Source organism: Hippoglossus stenolepis, chromosome 12, assembly GCF_022539355.2.
Source record: "Hippoglossus stenolepis isolate QCI-W04-F060 chromosome 12, HSTE1.2, whole genome shotgun sequence".
Lineage (NCBI taxonomy): Eukaryota > Metazoa > Chordata > Actinopteri > Pleuronectiformes > Pleuronectidae > Hippoglossus > Hippoglossus stenolepis.
The window spans coordinates 2,328,782-2,337,808 of NC_061494.1; positions in this window are offsets into that span (position 1 = coordinate 2,328,782).

Here is a 9,027-nt window from a genome sequence, read left to right on the forward strand (position 1 = left end):
CATAGATGTACTGTATAATTGGCAATAACCTGTACTGTGAAGCGCTATAAAGACAGACCATTTACGCACACACACACACACACACACACACACACACACACACACACACACACACACACACACACACACACACACACACACACACACACACACACACACACACACACATCTTTCCCTCTGCAGCCTCCACAGTGAAGCTCTTTATTATGTTACCTGCGCTGCTGTCACTTAGGGTTGCACAGATGTTTGATATATTGCAGCTTGCATGTAAACATTGTATAAGTCTGCTAAATTCTTTTTACTCTTATGATTCATTTTAAACAAATTTATAAAACACTAATGACCATTGCTCTGACCCTTTATGTCATATGTTAACAGTGAATTAGAAAAGTCTGAATCTTTAGAACAAACAGTACAAATTGTACCTGCTGCTGCAGTTCCTTTAAATTGCTAGTAGAGGTTGGCTACATCACATAGGCACTTTGCTAATTTATGAATATTAATGGGGTTGGAAATAATAGCACAAACAAAGGGGTAGGGTGTATGTTATTGATCGTTTGTTGTGTTTCTATTAATTCAGGCTTTGCTGATAGCTCCCTCTCAGCTGCCACGGATGCAGGCCTGTCCCCTGACTGAAACACACCTTCATTCGGCAGCTTTGGTTGTTTTATCGTGTGATCGCTCATAAAGTGATTAACTGAGGGATGGATGACACAGGTTTGTGCAATATTGACCTTGGAAAGTCACTTGCATGAGCTGCAGTGGGGTTTCCTCTCCAGCATGTCCGGGCCAAAAGGATCCTCATGGCCTGAACACCACTGGAAGGTTTCAGGAGGCGTTAAGCACTAGATTAGGAAGGGGAGGGTGTATTCAAAGTCAAAAAGTCAAGATGACAGACTTCAGTAGTTATAAATAATGTGAGGCTGTCAGCCTATGTTGAACTGTGTTAATGGGGCGCTGTATATTTAATCTGTTTGTAGCCTATACGTGTGATGGTGAGATGACGATTAGGAGGGAAGGAGTTAATGGGACATCAAAATGCAGCCCAAGATTTAAGAGTGTCTGGAGCGCTTTAGCTGAGCAGGATCTTGCAAGCAAACTGGACACCATAGTTTTGTGCATCATGTGTATGTCCTGGATCCCACATCCTTGATATACACTGCTTTATTTTGTTTATTCATTTTATTTTTCTTCTTCCTGCTGCCAGGTCACCATCATGTTTTCTAGTGCACATGTGTGGAGAGAGATACCCATCTGATTGTATGCACAGAAGCATGTGCACATCTGTGTCTGTCCTGGAGTAGGGCTTGATGGTGAGTCCACACAGAGGGCTTTTCAGTTGTCACATCTCACCTCTGATAACTTTAACCAGTCCAGCTGTTTACACACATTTGTGCTGTACACCTGTAACTGTACCACCAAAGAGTAGTTTTACAATCCAAGTCTATTTTTCTGCCTTTTACATGTGTAATTGTATACATTTTGTATTGGGAATTGATGGTTTTACTATGTTGATTTTGTCTTTTGGCTACCAGGTAGTATTTGTGAGACTATATCATATTTATTCTTTTGTCTGAAAACAAAGTCAGAGAAATATGCTCAGATGGGAACAGCTGCTCTTGGAATTTGGCTTTTTTGAAGCACAGTATAGGTGTCCACAGACAGCGCTCCACTGAACTGTGATCAAATGGACTGATGTCAATGGCTGTCGAGTCACAACCTACGTTCGTACTAAAACATTTTAGTTTTTAATGTATAATCTCTGCTATGTTTATTCTTCATGTCCAATCTACTCCAGGGATTTCAGGAACCTAAACACAGGCTTTTTTATAAACACTGCTGGTCCCGTTTAAGTTTGAAAACTGTGTTTTAGTTTAGACGAGCAGAAATGAAAATGACAATGAGGACGACCACTCATTTCCTGTCCGGGTCTTATCAGTCACAGTGTATCGTACCATTTGAAGGATTTACTTAGCTGTTTTTGTATTTTTGTATTTGCCAAATTGGAAGGGATTCTGTGAATGTGGTTGCCATGCTAGAGATCTGCAAGCAAGCGAGGAAAGCAACTGAGGAACAAGGTGCTTTCAGACGGCGAGTCACCAGACATCGCCAGACCAACTGTGTGGTGTGCGAATGGCTGTGGAGCTTTCCATTTTCCAAGGGGTCGAAGATAAGACCTACAACCAATCAGAGTGAGACAGAAACGTAAACAGTGTGAAGCAGTTGTTTTTTCTTATTTTTGAGAAAATAAACCAGTTTGTTGATATCCATAATGGATTCGCAGGACTCTCCACATCATTGGCAGCCATCTTGGTTCTCCTTCATTTTTTTGGTCACTTATACTTTTAGAATAAATTCTTTATTGTTTTAATCACTATATTTTATTATTTTTTATGTTGTGCAGTTACTGTAATGTTAGAGCAAGCTGGCACATACACTTCCTTCAGGATTAATTAAGTCTTATCTTATCTTATCTTATCTTATCTTATCTTATCTTAACTAAATACCACAGCCACAATCCAGTCAGTAATCACTTTAAACCTGCCCCTGTGTAAATAAATGGTTGTGATTGGCCAAGCCAGGTTCAGGATTGAGAGAGTGAATGAGCTCGCTGATCGGTCTGGTTTCCTGGCTAGCGGCTTGTGAATGCTCCTCAGAGTTCAGGATGGTTCTGCTTTTTCAACAGGGCTAGGTGTGGGACCATGGTAACCATGACTACCACGCCAAAGGAAACAACACAGGAGTTATTTTACAGGTATTTTATAGGTATCTGACACATTGTCAACATGGTGAAAAGGTGTCGCACTAGTGATTTTAAAGTAGAAGAGTGGAATCTCACTAATGAAGAGTGTAGAGACTTTTGTTGGAGTTGGTTCTTTGTTATAGATCATTATAGTTTAATCAGTCAAACATCTCTGTTCCTTAAATGAATTTAATTAATAGAACTTCTTTGCCTTTGGCTAAAAACAAACAGAACTCTATTCAATGAACAGGATTTCCATGTCACTGCCTGAGGGAGAAGTCAGTTTGAGAGATAATACTGGAATTATCTGGTCTGAGATAAAAAATTATAATTTAATGATTTGCTGCTGGGGCATCCAGTGGCCAAAAGGTCAAAGCCACATAGCACATAACCACAATGTTATGTCTCATGAGCCGCACAAAAATCTAATCTTTGTGGTTGCTCTAACTGCACATGGCTGCTGTGTGTGGAGAACAGTGCATTAGAACAAACTGTCCGGACATCCTTGTGATGTCACAACAAAACAGTCATCGGCCTCAGCCACACCTCTAGCACTGCGAACCTGGACCCCCACGCAACCTTGCAGGATTTGGTGTGCGGTGTGGTGTGGAGTGTTTACCCGAAACCTGCTGTATTTTTATTCAAACTCTATACAGGACTCTCGATGTTTTGTTTGGCCTCTCATCAAAAACATCAACATGTATTTTTTAGTTGCACATGGATGGAAATAAAACAAACAGCTATTGTTATGCCTGTGTGTGTGGACCACAAACTCGCATTCTCACAGTTATGGGAGTGATTAATGATATTAACAATTTTCTTATTTATTGCGTTTTAAACTCAGGTGCATAGAAAACTTGCATCATGCATTGTTTTCCAAAATATTTCTTGCTTAAAATACTGAGTGCGGCAGGTTGTTAGGTTTACTCATCTGTAAGGAGTGATTGCTTGTATCAGCAGGACCTCGTTCTTGCGGATCCGTCCCTGATTGCTACCACACAGGCTCTGGCTCTGAATGATGTCAAAAAGAGGGCAGCATCTGTATCCAGGATATTCTAGCTTTTGGTCTAATGGGACTAATTGGAGACGCAATGTCCTTCAGTATCTACAGTCTGTGGAGGGGAAGTCGAAATGTATTTTGACTAATTAAGATGAAGTTTCACAGGATATGGTGTTGAACATCTTTCATGCCACAGGAGTGCAGGACACACTCACATAGGCTTATATGCCAGTATCAAGTGAAAATCAAATGATACGATAACTCATGGCACATATTAAGGGTTAGCATCGTCTGTGTTGACATGCTGACGTAAAGGTCACAGCCCCAATGTGTACAGCCTCAATGAGGTATTAGCACTGGCTGTAGACTTTTCAGTGAAGTAAAGATATTGTTGTAAGACTGCCATTAATCGGTAAAGTACTTATTGAAATGCTAAACATAAAAAAATCATTATTTATTATTATACCAAAAGGAAACTCTGGAATTTTATTGTAAAGGGCTTTGATTCAAATGTAGGTAGAGAGTAATTGTCTTACTGTTACACTGATTCAAAGAACACGTTCTTAACACAGCTGTGGGCTGTGAGATATGATGTTGGTGTACATAACGCCCACATTCGTCATCTTTCAGTGACCTTTGCTGGTGATGCTGGAACTCAGAAGGTTGCGTAATCAACCACCAGAGCACACTATGTATGAAAATGAGGTAAAAACTCAAATGCAGGTGTATTAGTTTTCCTACAACACCTGGTGTGTGAACTGTAGCTCTCCAGCATTGATAAACTTATCCTCAGCCATCGCAGATCAGATGATATAGATCGATACAGATGAGGGCAGAGACGGTGTGTACATGTTGGTCAGTCCAACCACCACCATCTGCCACCATTTAAAAACTGTATGCTGCATGTCTTAGATAAAATTTACTTAGACAAGTGCTATACAAATAAAGTTATTATTATAAAGTTATTATTAAACCTCTGTCAAAAACACTGTTTGTTTCACAGTATATTGATCTTATTGCTATTATTATTATATGAATATATTTAATCCAAGTTGAAGTTTTTGTTGAGAACCATTCAGGGATGTTACTACCCTTTATTTTTTAATTTGACAATAATAATAATAGTCATTATTATTATTAATCGTCCAAAATGAAAAGTATGCCTTATCTTTCAAGCGTTTTTTCTGTTGAGAGGAATTAAATACTGGAACTATATCCTGTTGAACAACAGTCAGGGGCTTTTACTCGGAGATCCAGTCATTAGCCATTAAAGCAAGAGAGACAATGAAAACAAATAGAATGGGCAAAGTTGTCAAATTGATATTCAAGGTGAACTGATTGAGTCACAATATCACATCAACTCATGCATTGAGTAACATGCAAGAAATCATTCCACCTTAAAAGTTCCTCATAGCTGTTGGGAGAATTTTAGCTGCACGGTGAATTAAATTATTTTATAATTTATTATCTCACGTTAATAGTAAGGATGAAATGCCACGGAAAGATCCTTTCATTCATCATTCACTCTGCAGATGTTTTCATTTGCAAAGAAACATGTTAAACTTGTTAAGCTAACAAAGTGCTACTTTCACAATGGTAAATGTCATTATGTCGAGGTTTTCCAGTCTTGATGACCACACAAAGTGCTTTACAGTACAGTTTTGCCATCTACCCATTCACACACACATTCATACAGTGAATCTCTGTGCAGCGCTTTCTCTGTAACACATCAGTCACACACTGGCACAGCTGTCAGGGCCAATTTGGGGTTTAGTATCCTGCTCGGCACGCAGAATGGGGAAGACCGCCGACCTCCTGGTTAGTGGACGACCCGTTCTATCTCCCGAGCCACAGCTGCCCCACAAATGGCTGCATTTTCATATTCTAGCCTTTTACATGAGCTTGACCTCTGCCTGCACTGCTACCTCTCCTCAGAATGGATGTTTCCAATGCGTTTCCATTAAATCAAAACGCAAATCACGTGTGCTTATTCACCTATGTTGCTTATGTCACACAACTAACAACCGACAATATCCATGCTCTCAGATGATTGAAAGTTGTAGTTGGCCCATGTATGTGGTTACGTAACCTTCAAAACGAACCACAATTTAGTTGTGTGTGTCCATGTTAATAACCTGTCTCCCCTTACAGCTTATAAATGTTGAATTTGATCAAGAAGTATATGGTGTGTGGGACTAACTAGGCTACATCTGTGTTATTTCAATGTGTCAAACACACAGGTTAAATAGTCTTCTTTAAAATGACATAAATATCGGGATATCCTGTCCCTAGTTAAGTAGCTAACTTCTAATATAAAAATGTAGCTATTGATCGTATCTGGCAACCTCAGCTGCAGCCCGAGATGATACATCTTAACATTGCTATTTATTTACAGATTAAATAAGCATTTTGTACAAGTTAAGGTGGATTTATTTTTTAAACTGGACAGAGCAAAACTGTTTCCCCAACTTTCAATTCTGTGTGGTAAGCTAGGCTAATTGGCTGCAGGTAAGTGAATAAATCGATGATATAAGATAAATAAATAAATAAAAGTGACTGTAATAATACATATTAGAAGAGGCTGAATTAGGGGACTTGTAGACTCGACCTTGTAAAACTCTTTCACTTGAATGATCACTACAAAAGAACAACTGTGTTAGAAAGTATCTGTTTTCTTTTATAAGGATGCTACTTGAACTAGTGGAGAAAAGTTAATATGTTTTAAAGGCTGCATTTTGCCAAGAAACATCCAATCACAGAGACTACAATTTCTTTCAATGACCTGCTACAAGTGCATGGTAGCGATTTCACAGATACAAAGTTAAATAATTATAAATGAGGACCACAACATAACCCTGCAGAAAGATCACATCATACAATGGATTCCTGTGTTTTAATGTTCAGTAATGTACAGGATTAAAAAACATAGATGCTAATGCTAAATGGGAAAAAAGACAATAAACAGGACTGATGGCCCCTCCCACTTTGAAACTGCACAGGGAAATGATTGTTATTATTATCTCATGTCCTGCACACATTTACATGGCCATGACTTTGCATTAAGCACTGCTTAAAATTATCTCTGGAATGTTAGAGCAACTTGTTATAAACAAGAATCAATTTATCACCTCTGCATCTTTCAAACAAGAGCATACTCACAAATATGACGTAAGTATTCCACAACACAAAGTAGGCTCTACATTGCATTGTCTGGGTTTTGTTTGCATGTTCTTTCAAAGCCAAAATGCTGAAATCTTTGCACCGGACATCGACACCACAAGGCAAAGCAGTAACACAATATGACAGAGGCATCACTCACCGAAGCCTGACACAGCAGTATGTAACTCTACTGTTTTGATCTAAACATTTTGGATACATGAGATGGCAAAAATTAAAGTAATCGCACTGGTCTTATTATCATGTCTGTAATTAATGATGAACAAACTCTTGTCCAAGACACTAGCTTACATAAATATTTTCATTTTGGATGAAGGAAATGTAATCAACAAGAATCCAGCTATTTTGTATGTAGCCAGATGGGGACAGGACAGGGATGCAGTGGATGTGTAACACAAAGTCATGGTTATTAGCAATGGTTTCTTAGACAGTTGCTGTTAAGACTATGAGTAAAGCCCATGGGATCCCATATTCGTTTCCCACATGACAGTATTCATATCATTGCATTGCAAATGTATATGCAAGATCATGACAAATGTATAAGAAAAGTGTTGTTGTGGCCTCATAGCGCAGAAAACGGTGGTGCCGTGGAAAATGTTGTGCATGCATTTGCAGCTGAAACGTTGCAATTGCAAATCCCACAGGTGATCAAACACTTTGCACAGAGCAAACACAGGCCTGACAAAAGTAGATTCAACATGCTTTAAACACAGAGCACTACAATGAGCGTAGGTGTTGAACATATGGCCGCTTCTGATTGCACACAGAGATTAGAGCCTGTAGGATTGTAGCTGTGCAATCTCTGCACTGACACCTCCACCCAATATAAAGCAAACAGGTGTACATGCATTGTTTTGTGACTGATTGTTGGGTCAGTGGAGTCAATCGGTACATGCAATTAAATCCTTTGACACACGGTGAACATGAAACGTTTTCACCCACTTGAGTTTTTAAAAACATAGATGGATGGATGCAAATCCAAAATCTCACTTCATGTACCATGAAGTGAGATTTTAGTTGACTTTGGGCTGAAACTTTGTGTTTTCTGGTGTCATGACGTTTGCTCATTTTAATAAAGGTAGATCACTATGTTTAATGATGCACAGCGAACCTGCACCAGACCAGATAAACATGAGATGATCAGATCAAAACCTATCAACAGGCCAACTGCCCAATCAGATGACTGCAAAGACATTTCCACATGACTGAAATCTAAGTAGTAGTCAAAAGAAATGTAGAGTTGTAGATATATTTATAGATCACTACATCATTTTGCTGTTCCAGGTTTTTCGTTTGTCCACTGTGGCTTGAAAACAGGGCTTCTAACAAATATAGTGGCATTTTAACTGGGTTAGGATCCTTAAAGGGATAGTTCACCCAAAACACTTTTAGAGTTTCAGGGGTGAACTTGGATGACACCACAGGAGCAGTATGGAGGCATTTTCGTTTCTTTTCTGTTGTTTTTTTTAACGTTTGAAGAATCGGTCCCCATTTACTTCAAATGTATGGGATTTAGCTGCAACACTGTTTACCCCTGAAACGCTAAAAGCGTTTTGTCGACTCAAACACTTCACCCACCCCTCCATCGGCATAGGGATGAGTAGATAATGAGGGAATTTTCATTTTTTGGTGAACTATCCCATAAACAGTTTAAAACTTCTTTTACACTCTTATTTCATCACTGCAGCTCAGAATAAGAGGAGGCAACTTTGTAAACACAACTGCAAATAAAAGCATACCCTTTGCTCATTTATAAGGACAAAATAACCCACATACTGTTGATTACTACCCTTGATTATAAATACAACACTTTGTTCATTAATGTGGCAGACATTACTATTAACTTTATAATGTGCATCACATAAGACTTCATAATACAGTCTACAATGCAGTACAATGGAGCAACAACTGGACATTTTAGGAAAGGATCAATAAATAAGTGTTTGTAAATACAAATACTTACAGGAAACATTTTTAACAATCTTGTTTATGTTGTGTAACTAAAGAGTAGAAAGGGGAGAACACATTACACCCATCATTTCTTACTCTGTAATGTAAAATAGTTGTCGAGGTTTCACTTATTAACCAACATTACTGCAGTGTGTGG